This window comes from Callospermophilus lateralis, chromosome 3 (genome assembly GCF_048772815.1).
Source record: "Callospermophilus lateralis isolate mCalLat2 chromosome 3, mCalLat2.hap1, whole genome shotgun sequence".
NCBI lineage: Eukaryota > Metazoa > Chordata > Mammalia > Rodentia > Sciuridae > Callospermophilus > Callospermophilus lateralis.
In genome coordinates this window covers 30,101,665-30,115,071 of record NC_135307.1, presented here as the reverse complement: position 1 = coordinate 30,115,071, position 13,407 = coordinate 30,101,665, and the positions used below count along the sequence as shown (strand labels likewise).

At 44.2% G+C, this 13,407-nt stretch overlaps 1 pseudogene across 1 annotated transcript in view; it reads left to right on the top strand.

Annotated features, from left to right (window-relative positions):
- The window catches only part of LOC143394566 (acyl-coenzyme A thioesterase 1-like), a 48,743-nt pseudogene that overhangs the window by 15,416 nt on the left and 19,920 nt on the right, over positions 1–13,407 (top strand). The gene's annotated exons all lie outside the window — the stretch shown is intronic.

Genomic DNA, 13,407 nt, shown 5'->3' with positions numbered 1-13,407 from the left:
TCTGCTTGTTGAAGGGATTACACCTGACCTTGCCATGAGCGGAGCAGCCTTCCTCCACTAGGCCCTTCCCCCATGATGTGCTGACTCATCTTAGACCCAGAACAATGGAGTTGGTTTTATCTATGGATTGAGACTTCAGAAACCATGAGCCCCAATTAAGCTTCTCCTCCTCTAAGTTGTTCTTGTTGGTTGTTTTGGTCACAGCAATGCAAAAGCTTACCAACACAGTGGATAGCTCATAATTTCATTGACTCACTGGGATCTGAACATCCTCCCTAAACCAGGTGAATGTCCTATGAGTCTCAGGAAACTTGCTGGGATGCACAGCCCAAATATCATGGCTGGTGGTGGAAACAGAACTAGGGCTGGGGATGACTTCTCTTCATGGAAATTCCTCAATACAGTGGCTTAAACAAATCAATTGTTAATGACTCTCTCAAAAAAGTCCAGGTAGGTCACCCAAGGCAAGGATTAATTTCCACAGCTATGACCATTAATTACCAAACTTTGACCATTTGTCTAAGGCAAGCTAATTAGTCCAGTTCTTGTTGTTATATCCAGGTCTAGCCAACTGGAAGAAGAAAGGGGCAGAGGGCACACCCTCTCCCTTGAGAATACTTCCCATATTTTCACATTCTTCTTTTGCCTTTACTGATGGCCAGAATTGGTTTTGTTTTGTTTTTGTTTTTCGAGAGGGGGAAAATCACTCAGTTTCCCTGGCTGGACTTGAATTAGAGATTCTCTTACTTCATCCTGGGACTGCAGGCACATGCTCGATCACCTGATTATGGCCAGAGTTTTATTACATGTCCACATCAAGCTTCAAAGTAGACTGTAAAATGTAGAATTGATTCTTGGTAGTGATGTACTCATAAAATATGCAGTCCAGCAAGACATTAGCAGAATTATGGGCATTTATATAGCTAATAATATAGCTTTATGCAGAGAGCCACAGCCCAGTCAGAATGATGCCTGGCAGTTGCCAGAGGGAATGGTTGTAAGGAGACACCAGTGAATCATTGAGATGATGATTTGAGTTAAGCTATATATAATTGCTGTGATGCTGGATTGATTGTATTGTATATTTGACCTTTACTGTTGGGCAACAGGGCAGCTCTTGCTGCCTCGGGCGCCTGCTACTTTGTAGTTCCTGTAAGTTCTTGCGGGGGTTTGGGGAGATTGGACAGAACCAGGTGGAGGGAGTGTGTGCAGTGCCGGTGAGAGTTGGAGAATAAAGAGTTGCTGTTTGAATCTACAAGGCTTTGTGGCAGCTCGGTTATTTGTGCCCAGCCAGACTGCGGCAGCTTTAAATATGTAAGACATTTTAGAAGTGCAAGAGAAAGGTACAGATATCTCATAATCATTGCACCAATCTAGCCCTTCCCTCCATTTTTCTTTTTCCTATTAGGAAGTCAGATATTCGAGACTGGGAAATTGAAAAGCAAATGCACTTATGGAGAGAATTAAAAAGGGACCATGCATGTGCAGGAAAGATACCAAATGAGAAGATCTTAAGTTTACACCCCTGGCACAGATGTAACCCGACTGTTATGCTCGAATTCGGGACTCCCAAAAGACCACCAGAGAACCAAGATCGATGTAAGCAGCAAAGTGGTGTTTATTGCGAGCTAGCTCGGTCCTCCGCGTGTACACACAGCAACTGGTGACACTGAGAGGCCCCGAGCCCAGGGTTTGAGCAGTTTTATACATTCTTTGGAGAAGGCAGGGACTTCACATACATCATAGCATCTCTTAGCAAATCATCACACACCGCAGGAAAATCAAATGACAACTCTAAAACATGATTAGCACATTCACTGGCGGGAACAAGTTGGGTAGGGGTGATTGGTTACTACAAGAGGGGGATTCATTTGAACTGGTTGGTTTAAGCTAAAAGGGGTGTACGTGCTGAACTACATGGTGTCCCAGCACCATGTAGTTATCAACCACCATAAACTACTGGGAGGTTCATCTGGCATCCCAGGTATTTCCCTGTCTCATGCTGATTGGTGGCAGCTAGGGGGTTGCTATGGATCCCCACTTAGCCTTTCTGACTCAGGTTCACCTGGCACAGCAGATCTCTCCTGTTATTTGTAGATAAACTTCTTAGCAGGGTGGGAATGTGCCTAGGAGTGCTGTGTGGGTCTTTCCAAGGACAAAGGTGATGTCCCTTCCTTGGACAGGCTTTGCTATGAGGTAGAGGCTGGTTTTTCATTCCCCCTTCGTCTGGAAACTTGGGAACCAATCATGGTTTCCTCAGTTGGGGGCCTATCTGGGCAGGCTCTACATCCTAGATCCAACCTGACTCGATCTACCTATCTACAATGTCTATCTATTTATGGCTTCATTCCCCCCTAATTTTAGGAACTCTTTATTGCTGTAAGGAGAAGGGGTGACGGCTCATTCTGGCTGCTTCAGAGCTGAAAAAGGGTGTCGAACATGAGGGGGCTCGATAACATGGGGTCGACGTGGGAGACGATGTGGAGGACAATGTGGGGGACGTGGGGGATGACGTGGGGGATGTGAATTCCCTTTTAGAAGTCAGTTCCATTTGAAGTCTGGTTGGGGAAAAATAGGTTGTCATCTGGGGATGGGTGCTTCTATGAGAGAAACAAAAACCATGACTACTGAATAAATGTTGCAGCAGATGGATCATGTCACTGTACAGAAGTTCCCTTACCAGGCTTTAACATCCCCAGTTATTAGGACTGTAAACATAAGATTTAACTTTTACGGTTACAGATGTCCTTCCCCTTAAGATACAGTTTAATAATTTAATGTCATCTGATCTTTCAAAATCCTTTTACTAGTATGACCTCTGTGTCTAATAGAGAAACCTTTAATTCTGTTACTTAGGGCTGGATAATCATACTAGCAAACACCAAGCCTACCTGTGTAGGTTAGAAATAGCTGTAGGCCTTAAACTAAAAACTACTCTGGCAGTTCCTTTTGATAGTTATCAGCATTCCTGCCTAAGAATCTGTTTTGTAGCCTTTAGTTTACTTATATTTGGAAGTTACATTTAACTATTATTATTATTTAAAATGCCCAGGAATAGCTGTGTTTTGGTTTTAACTGTCTTTGCTAGGTGTTTAAGATGAAGCAGTCAAACTGACTTTTGTTTCTATCTATTTTTAACAGTCAGCTGAGTTTCCCTGGGAGTCTTGGGGGAACTTCACAGCAGCTTCTCAGTTTTGCTAGTGCCATTTGTGCTAGGATGGGTCCAGGCCTTGGTGGACCATGTGGCTTCCCTTGGAAGCATCAGGGATGTCTCCCTTCTCTGATGACCCTCCTCTTCACAGCAAATGCACTGATTGGCTTTCTGTTCTCCAGTGGTCTCATTAATCTCCCTAATCGGAGGTTATGTGGCCCAGAGTTGCAAAGCTCTTTAGAGAAGTCCCCTGTTTCCTGGATTCAGACTGACTCAGAGGGCAAGAGCCAAATATTGGTTTTCTTAGCCCTTTTAATTTAACTTTAATTTTAAAACTTAATCTTAATCATCCAGCAAATAAATTTCAATAGCCTTATATTAAGAGCACTGGGCTTTAATGTCTATCTCTCTATCCTGTAGGTGATAACTCATTATCTTAAATCAACCCAGGTTGTGTGTTCTTAAATCTCTGCAAAACATTAACAGGCAATCTTTAGACCATTTATAAGAAAACTACAAAATAAAATTAACAAGAGTAAAAACATATTTAGTTCATGTAATAGCTACCTTGAATTTTGGCAGTTATACATCCTAGTAATCTTGACAAAAACCAACTTTTGGACACAACTTTAAATGTACTGAAATCTGGCCTACTTCTTTTGTAGTCATTTTTACATGTAGTGAGATGGGACACAGAGCCTTATCTCAGGTAAATTGGGGCTCTTCATAAATCTTTAGTACTGTAATTCTGAAATGATCTTTGCTTTTTACACCTCATTTTACAAAGCCTACATAAATTGTTGCTCAAGTTCACATGAATATTAGCTAACACAATATAATATCACATCTAAAACATGAATTAAAGAAAGGCTTTAAGCTTTTAACCTTTTGTAGAAAAGTAGCAAAGTACTTTTGTGTTTTATAATATCAACCTTCACACAGATTAGGCTCTCATTAACTTAAAAATACATTTAAATTGTATCTCAGTGTAAAAGTAACATAGAACGTTACATAATTTATTGATAACAAGTCCAGTTATAGAAAACAAGTGATATAAATAAATCTCCAACATGTTTTTCTTTTAAGCCTAAAATTACCATACAACTTTAGAACACCAGCTTGATATAATGTTCTTTTAAAGCTTCTACCTTACAGAATTTTATACCTGGAAGATATGAACACATTAATAGCACCACAATTACATTGATGATTTTATATTAACCAAGTTTAGCTTTTAAAGAAATAACATATTACAATATTGAAAAATAACAGTTGTTGTTTAACCATAGTTGTATAATTTTTAATTTCTTTAAGATTACTTGCTCAAAAAAAACTTACACATATAACCAATTTACAGAGACTTTCTTTATCACTTACTTAAACCCTCTTATTTACTTAATCACGTAGACTCTTATCCAGAAACACATTTTCCCTCTATTCAATCCATACCTAAAACCTTTTAATTTTCCATCTGTTAACCTCCTTTTCTGTGCACATTTTGAAACAATACTTGTAAATTTCTGAATTTAGGCAGATTATTTCACAGACATCAACATTTTATTAGTTTTTTTATCATCTAGGAAAAACTTATAAGCTTAATTTTAAAGACATCTTTACTTTCATCTGTTTACCCAATTTAAATTGAACCATTTAAATCACGTGAATCAAAGATATTTGGATCCATTTTTTTAATTTCATGAGGCTCCTCATATATCTGCCAATTTTCATATCATTGCATGATATATGGACATACACACATACAGACATACAACACATAACACAAGTGTGCACACATAAAACAAGGCCTTGTAGCTTTTCTCAGGTGAAATCTCCATTGCAATGTTCAAAAAAACTCCATAGTTGATCAAAAATAGAACTGATCAGAAAAACATTAACTTAAGTCTGTAGGATCAAAATCATGAGTTCAAAAAAATACAGAATCTAAGAAAAAGCAAGAGTCCTAGAAAAAATGGCCCGCCAGTAATTAGTAAATACCATGCAATTTACTTTTTGGTTTAATCTAGTTTCAGTTCAGGTAAAAGACAGCTTTACTTTTTTTTCCCCCTTGGGCCTTAGATCAGTCTCCTACTGAGCTCGCAGGCTTCTTCTATTTGCATTTCAACTAAAATCCTGCCTGAGGTCTGGAAGGAGCAAGAAAAACTGGAATTCTGAGGAAAAGCCTCATGCCTAAGGCATTTTAACCATAAGTCACAATTTTTAGGTTTGGATGTTGAAAATTATGATACAAGTTTAAGATACGATTCACAAAAGTTCATACCTTTACATCTTTCTACACTAGAAAAACTTGTTCACACAAAACTGAAAATAGGATCTTACTTAATAATATAAAAGCTACCATCAGAAGCAATTCCTTCAGGATCATTAAGCCACTTCCTTTGTTCTGAAGTTCCTAAAGTATTAAGTTACATTAAATCACCTGAAAAAAAATTCCAAAAGAGAACCACACACTACCATATATATCCAAAATTAAGCTTTGAAAATTTCCAAGACTATTGCTATTCAATGTTATTTCAATAAGCCAGACCAACGTCCCAATCCAACACTTTCCTTTCCTAAATCCTACACACTGAGGGGAACAGATACCAAATCATAATTTATTATTCTTGCCCAAATTAATGCACTGGTACACCTAGTGAAATCTTCTTCCCAGGCTACCCAGTTCAAAAATTGATGAAAAAATAAAACTAAATGATTGGGAGTTACTTGCCAACTTGGAAGTAGAGTTCTTTAATTTTCTATCCTAAGTATTTAAGTTCTCTGGCGTGAATTATCTGAAATCATCAACTAAACTGTAAGACGCCGCACCGCACTACGAATGGGAGATATCACATGACACAAATCACCGGAGAGGTTCCGCTTTATTACAAAAGGCTGTGTATTTATATAGATCTAAGGAGAGGGCTGAGGTAGATAACAGGTCGCCCATTTATTGGCAAGCTCTTCCATATGTCAGTTCCAGAGCCCAAGAAGTTAATTCTTATTGGGGCTAAGGCTTCCCACCTGCAGGATTTGAACATTGGCTCCAGTGGGAACATTTCATGCCACTGAAAGAAAAAAGAGGAGAAAGAAGTCGTTAGGCACCATGTTGAGGTTTTTCTCTGGGGTGCTGCTGCCGTTACATGTTTTCCCAACATTCCTCCCTTTTTGTTTTCTTAGGAATTGGGGCATTGTTGGTCAGATCTGGCTGCTTCCAGCTGTGCAGGGGCGGCGTAGGGCCTAGAAGGGGAAGTGGAGGAATGGTGGGGGGGGCACGTCTGGGGATATCATGGCAACCAGAAATAAAACCCAGTGGCTATAGACAGCTACTTCCGTAGGGGTGAAGTCTATGAAAGTTCCCTGAAACCACAAGTCGTCGATAGCATCGAACCAGTCCTGGATGGAGGAGATAGTTGGTATCAGCCACTGGTCCTGTAACAGAGACTCTAGGAAATACTGGAAGCGTTGCCTTGACATGGTGTCACCAGCACCTGAAGAAGATCAGAGCGAACAAAAACAGGATGAAGATAAAAATTAAAGCAAAGGTCAGTTTTTGGCAGAAGTTCCATGTTGGGGGACTGACAGAGAAGAGACCAAGGGCCATGAGGAGGCTCAAAAGGACTTAAAGGCTCAAGAATCCAGGATGGCAGATTAAGAGGTTCTCCGGGCTCGTTGTCTCCCACTGTCTGATGTCCGTTGCATTCCATCGCGCCTGGTAGTGAGCTTCAGCAATGAGTGAGCTGTTCTCTTGAGGATGTTGGGGAATCTTCGGTCATCAGAGGCTGGTAGTACCTAAGCAGAAGCTGGTTGAAAGTTTGGTTAGAGATCTTCCGTAATTGGCCCTGTAGGAAGCAAAGCAGACAGGGCAGGAACAGACACATCAGGAAAAGGAGACATATGGGCCCTAAAAGAGGCAACAGCCACGATTGGAAGTGGGCTAAAAAGAAGGTGGCAAATGCATTTTGGTTTGGTGAATTTTTCAAAGAGGTAGCCAAGTCGGTGAGCTTGACTACATTAGTTTCCATAAGGCCTGATTCATTGATGTAAGAATTGAGCATTCTTCCCTCAAGAAAAGACAGGTTCCACATTTTTCGGCTGTGAGTAAGTCTATAACTCATTGATTTTGAAAAGTAACTTGAGTCAAGGATGTGACCTGCCTTTGTAAAGATGCTAGAGATTCTGCTGTAAAAGTGAGCGCTTGTTCAAGTTTAGAACTTAAGTCCTGTACATAAGTTGTACACTCCTCCATAAGGAGTGTCCTAGAGCTCCACCAGAAATTCTTGCTCCTGCCGCATATGCAGCCAGTGAGAGACCCACCAGTATTGGAAGGAAAGCAGCCTGCTTATTTCGCACTGGGGGAGACAAGAGGGCCTGCACTTCAGCTGGGGTATAGAGAATCAATTGCGGGACAAGCGTCACCAGTATACATGGGGTAGAGGTGTTGGTGAATAAGATAGTGATGAGAGAACCATTACACCAGAAGAATGAGCCAGGTGGTGCATAGAGGGTGAAGTTAAAGGGGATGTTAGAGTGGTAAACTTTGACTGGGAGACACCCAAGCCCAGGAGGCAGCGCTGGGGAATCACAGTATGATTAGACTCCTTGGGCTCCCATAATGGAGTGTCAGGTGAAAGGGCTCGGAGAGAATGGCGGGCAGATAGAGTGGAGAAATTTGAGAGGTCAGAAGCCGAGAAGTTCAAGGGAACTGCTCAAGCAAAGGTCGAGTCAGAGAGGCACATAAGTAGCAATCAGTTGGTGTAATGGCGGGGAGGGTTAGATTTAAGAAGGTTACAGTTTCAATAAGTATTTGTAGCCATGAATACTGTGGTGAACTCCCGACATTAGGCTCATTTGGATCCTGTATGGAGTCTAACAACTGCTGTTCGGAATGCTTTATGTCAGTAGAGATTATAGCTACTGAGGGCTGGGAGGGTTGAAGCTCTCGGGAGATGGAGCCACAGGGGGTGGGAGAGGATATGTCACAGTAGAAGGAAGCATTTACACTCGAGGTCCAGCGTGGATGGTTAGGGTCAGTGATAGCCAATTGATAGCCCCCCCGAGATCAATCTGAAATTTCCAACGCAGGAATCCCCGATGCATGCACATGGGTTATGGACGTTGCATGACCAGTAGGGGCACCCCCCATAGGTTTCAGGCCACCATTTGCAGTAATCCTCTGTCTGATCATATAAGAAGCAATGGTAAGGCCTAGTGGCTGTTTTTGAAAGTTCAGAATTCTGGGAGGAGAGGGGAAGGAAGATAGATGCATTACATCCTGTAGGGGCGCAATCAACCGAAGAAACTAGGCGAGTGTAACAAGTGCTGCCTGGGACATATATCTCTCTGACTTTGAAGCTCCAAGTATAAGAGGAGGACGATGATGTCCCCGGGAGAAGGGTGATGACTGTGAAAATACCACAGTGGGAGTCATGGTAGAGTGTGGGCGGTTATGCAAGACAGGCGAAGCTTTAGAGGATAGTCAGGATGTGGAGAGCAGGAGTAAAGGGGAGGTCTAGGAGGTGACTCTTGAGGCTCCTCTGGGGTAGTCTTGTCGTCAGCAGATGGGGCCTCCTGGTAATATGGCTTCAACCTAGAAAAGTGAATCCAGGGGGTGAGATGGTTGCCTGGTAAGGAAAGTTTGGCAGCGGTGGGGTACAGAGAATGACAGGATAGGGGCCTTCCCATTTTGGGGCAAGAGGCCCTTTCTCCTCTGGGGTGTTATAATAGGCTAAACTCCCAGGTGTTAAGGGAGGAGGGTTTGGAGAGGAGTCTGGGTCCGGAAGAAGCCTGTCTTGATATTTCCAGAGTTCTGAGTGGAGATGAAACAAGAGAGGTAAAGACAAATCTTGTGTGAGAGGTCCTTGTGAAATGACCAACCCAGGGGGTATAAGAGGTCTGCCATACATTATCTCAAAGGGAGACAGTAAAGATGGTTTCTTAGGGAGAGCTCTGACCCGAAGCAAAGCCAAGGGAAGGAGTTTGACCCAGTCTAGTTTAATTCCATTGTTAATTTGGTAAGGACTTCCTTCTGAGTCCGATTTACCCTTTCCACTTTTCCTGAAGCCTGGGGGAGATATGGACAGTGGAGATGCCACTTGAAGGAGAGGGGTTGAGAGACCTTTTGTGTGATCCTAGAAATAAGCTCAGGGCCATTGTCGGATTGTAGGGAAGTGGGCATACCAAACCTGGGGATGATGTCTGTCAGTAAGATTGAAGCTACAGTGGAAGCCTTTTTATTGGAAGTGGGAAATGCCTCAACCCAACCAGAGAAAGTGTCCACAAAGACAAGGAGGTATTTAGTGCGCCATACTGCAGGCATGTTGGTGAAATCTACCTGCCAGTCAGCAGCAGGAATATGTCCCTGAGCTTGGTGGGAGGGAAACAGTTTAGGCCTTAAAGGAGTATGAGGATTGGTCTGCTGACAGATCTGACAATTAGAGGCTATATTCTGTAGCATAGCTTTGTCAGAGGGGGTGAGGGAGAAGAAGTTCTATAAAAAGAGGGTCAAAGACTGAGAATTGGAATAGAATAGAGTATGGAGGAACTCCAAAAGATCCTTGTTCTTACTGGAAGAAGTAGGGGCTTCAGATGAACAGTCTAAAGCGGCCATTATATGTCCCCCAGGGGGGTCATAATTGGAAGTGGTAGCAGCCATTCGTGCCACCTGGTCAGCTTTGGCGTTTCCCTCAGTGATAAGAGAGCCTTCCTTCTGATGGGACCTACAATGGACAACTCCCAACTGGGTGGGTAAGTGGGAGGCCTCTATCAAATTGGTTATAAGAGCCGAATTAGTGATCGCATTACCTTTAGTGGTAAGTAGGCCTCGCTCCTTCCATATTGCAGCATGGGATAATAGAATATGGAAGACATATTTGAGTCAGTATAAAGGGTGAGGGATTTGCTCTGCGCAAGAAGGCAGGCACGAGTGGCTGCTACAAGTTTGGCCTGCTGGTTGGTAGTTCCTGAAGGCAGAGCTTTGGCCTCTATAATCTCAGTGGTCGAAACTATAGCGTATCCAGAGTAATGAGTGCCATTCTGCCTAAAGGAACTGCCGTCAGTGAACCAGATAAGGTCAGGCTTGGTGAGTGGTCCTCAGAAGTGGAAGAATGACAGGGGATGAAATCATCCAAGTTTTCTAAGCAATTATGAGCGGGTGTGTCAGATGTGGGGGTCATTGGGAGCAGTGAGGCAGGGTTCAGTACAGAGCAGGGGAGGAACGTAATATTAGGGTTTTCCAGAAAAGAAGTGAGGAGTGACAGGACTCTGGATGGAGGAAGGGTTTGAAGGCCCTATAAGCTAAAAGATCCTTCAAATGATGTGGGGAGTGGGTAGTTAAAGGGGCCCTGAAAGTCAGCTTAGAGGCTTCTTTGTGTAAAGCCTCACACATGCTAGGCAAGTGCTTTACCACTGAGCCACAAACCCAGCCCCTGTCCAGCAGCCAGAGCTCTTAAGCAAGGGGCCCACCCACGGATGGTAGGGTCTAATTGTTTGGACAAATATGCCACAGGTGCAAATGTAGGCCCATAATTTTGACCCCAGACCCCAAGTGTTTGCCCCCCCTTTTCATGGACATATAGATGAAATGGTCTTGAAAGATCAGGAAGGTGAAGGGCGGGTGCATTTAAGAGGAGTTGCTGAAGTCTGTGAAAGTGGTAGCGGGGGGAGGAGGCAAGAGATTCACCAGGGGGTACCTTTGCTAGGTCATACAGAGGTTTGGCTAGAAGAGAGTAATTTGGGATCCAGGCCCTAAAATAACCTGCTAGTCCTAGGAATGATACTATTTTGGCTTTTGTATGAGGCACCAGAAGATTAGAGAGGAGTTGCCTCCTATCCAGTGTTATTTCCTTTTTTCCCGGTGCAAGGCAAAAACCAAGGTAGGTGACAGAAGACTGGGAAACCTGGGCCTTGTGGGGAGACACCCTATATCCCTTATCCGCTAGGATTGAGAAGCTGGGCGGTGTGGGATTGAGAGTGTTCCCAAGTGGGACTACATAGAAGAAGGTCATCGACATATTGAAGGAGAGTAGAGTCAGGGCAGGTGGGGTGAAAGGCTGTGAGGTCCTGGGAAAGAACCTGGCCAAAGAGATGGGGACTGTCCCTGAATCCCTGCAGTAGGACAGTCCAGGTGAGCTGATGAGAATGGTGGGTGTGAGGGTCAGTCCACGTAAAAGCAAAGATATCCTGAGATTCTGAGGACAAGGGAATAGAAAAGAAGGCATCTTTTAAATCTAGGACTGAGAAGTGGGTGGTAGTAGCAGGGATCTGAGAGAGAAGGGTGTAGGGGTTGGGCACTCGGGTGGATGGGGACCACAGAGGAGGTGACGAGGCAAAGGTCTTGAACCAGCCTGTAGACCCGTTAGGTATCTTAACTGCCAGAATGGGGGTGTTGAAACGAGAGTGTGTAGGCCTAAGATACCCCTTCTGTACTAAATCCTGGATGATGGGTTCTAATCCGAGGAGGGCTGTGGTTGTGATTGGATATTGTGGTTGACTAATATATCTTGAAGGGTCCCATAAGACAATATGAATAGGACTACATTTAGCCATAGAGGGTGTAGTTGTGTCCCAAACCTCAGGTTTAACTGGTTTAGATAGTTGTGGGAGAGTGCATGATGGAGGTGTATTTGTCCCTAGGATCATGATGAGGAAATGAGAGGCGGGGAAGGTGGGGGGTGATATGTGAATGGTGATCTTCAATAATGAGAGTATGTCCCTTCCCAGAAGGGGAATGGGCCAATGGCTCATAACGAGAAAGGAGTGTGTGAAGGACAAAAGGGATCCCTGCATATAACATGATAAGGGGGTTGTTTTTTGAGGGAAAATCTGTTTACCTCCTACCCCGACAATAGGAGTTTTTGAGGGTGTGGTAGGGCCCCAATACTCCCTCAAGACCGAAAACAAGGCACCAGTGTCTAAGAGAAAGGTAATGAAGCATCCATTCACTAGAAATGTGACCCTAGGCTCTTGCTTCTTGATGGTAATGTTCAGGAGGGAAGACCCAGGGCTCTGTCAATCCTCCTCTGCCAAGCCCAGGAGAGGCTGGGGTTGTGGGGCGGCTGACCAACCTCCCCTCCAGGTTGTTGGGCAGTCTACCCCCCAGTGTCCCCTTTGGTGGCATTTTGGGCAGGGGTGGAGGGTATCCTCGGCGAAGGACAATCCTTGGCCCAATGTCCCTCCTTACCACATTTGAAGCAAGCTCCAGGGGGTGTCTTATTGGGATGGCATGGTGATGACCTTCTCTGAATGACCTGGGCCAACATTTGGAAGTTGGCATTTTCAGCCCTCTGCCTACGACGTTTGCTTTCGTCCTCTGTACTATGGAACACAATTAAAGCGACTGTGAGGATTTTGGTCTGAGGAGTAGCAGGGCCTTGTTCAAGCTTCTTAAGCTTGGCTTTAATGTCAGGGTAGCTTTGGGCCAGGAAATATGTCATTAAGACATGACGGCCATCAGGGCTTTCTGGGTCAAGGTTTGTGTGCTGTTGGAGGGCCTTGGTTAGTCTATCCAGGAATTCTGAAGGTGTTTCTTCCTTCTTTTGAATGACCTCCTGCACCTTTTGAAAATTAACGGCCTTGCGGATGGCCTTTTTTAGGACAGCCAAGAGGCAGGATGCAAAAAGGTCATGAGACTGTAAGCCTCCAGGGGTATTGTAATCCGATAGAGAACCCTGCTCTGGGACAGCATGATGGCCCGTGGGGGGGTTGGGATTGGTCCAATGATTTTCATCAGCATGGGCTTGGGCTAGTTCCCAGACCCATCACCTTTCCTCAGGGAGAAGTGTATTGGCCAGGAGCATGTGGATGTCGTGATGGGTAAGGCTGTATGCCTGAAGGACCCACTGGAACTCCTGAATATAAGTGGTGGGATCAGTGGTGAATGAGCCTAACTTCCTCTCTAACTGAGTAATGTCCGACACGGAGAAAGGCACATGTACTCTAATAACATCCTCAGGACCAGCTACCTCACGAAGGGGTGCAATCGTCATGGGAGTAGGAGGGGGTCCCTTAGACCTGGTGACAGGAGGACTGAAAGAGGCAGTCAGTGGTGGACAGGAAGGAGAGGGAGGGGAAGGGGATGTCTCAGCAGAGGAGGAGATGGGACCGGCAGAAGAGATTGTGGGAAGGGGATGAAACTGAAGGCTGAGGATCGGTGGAATCAGGCGGAAGAAGCGGAGTGTGTAGGGGGAGAGGAGGGGCGGATGGGGCTGGGGGATAAGGTGGAGGTTCATCTGATGGGTCAAATGAGGAAGAATCTTCAG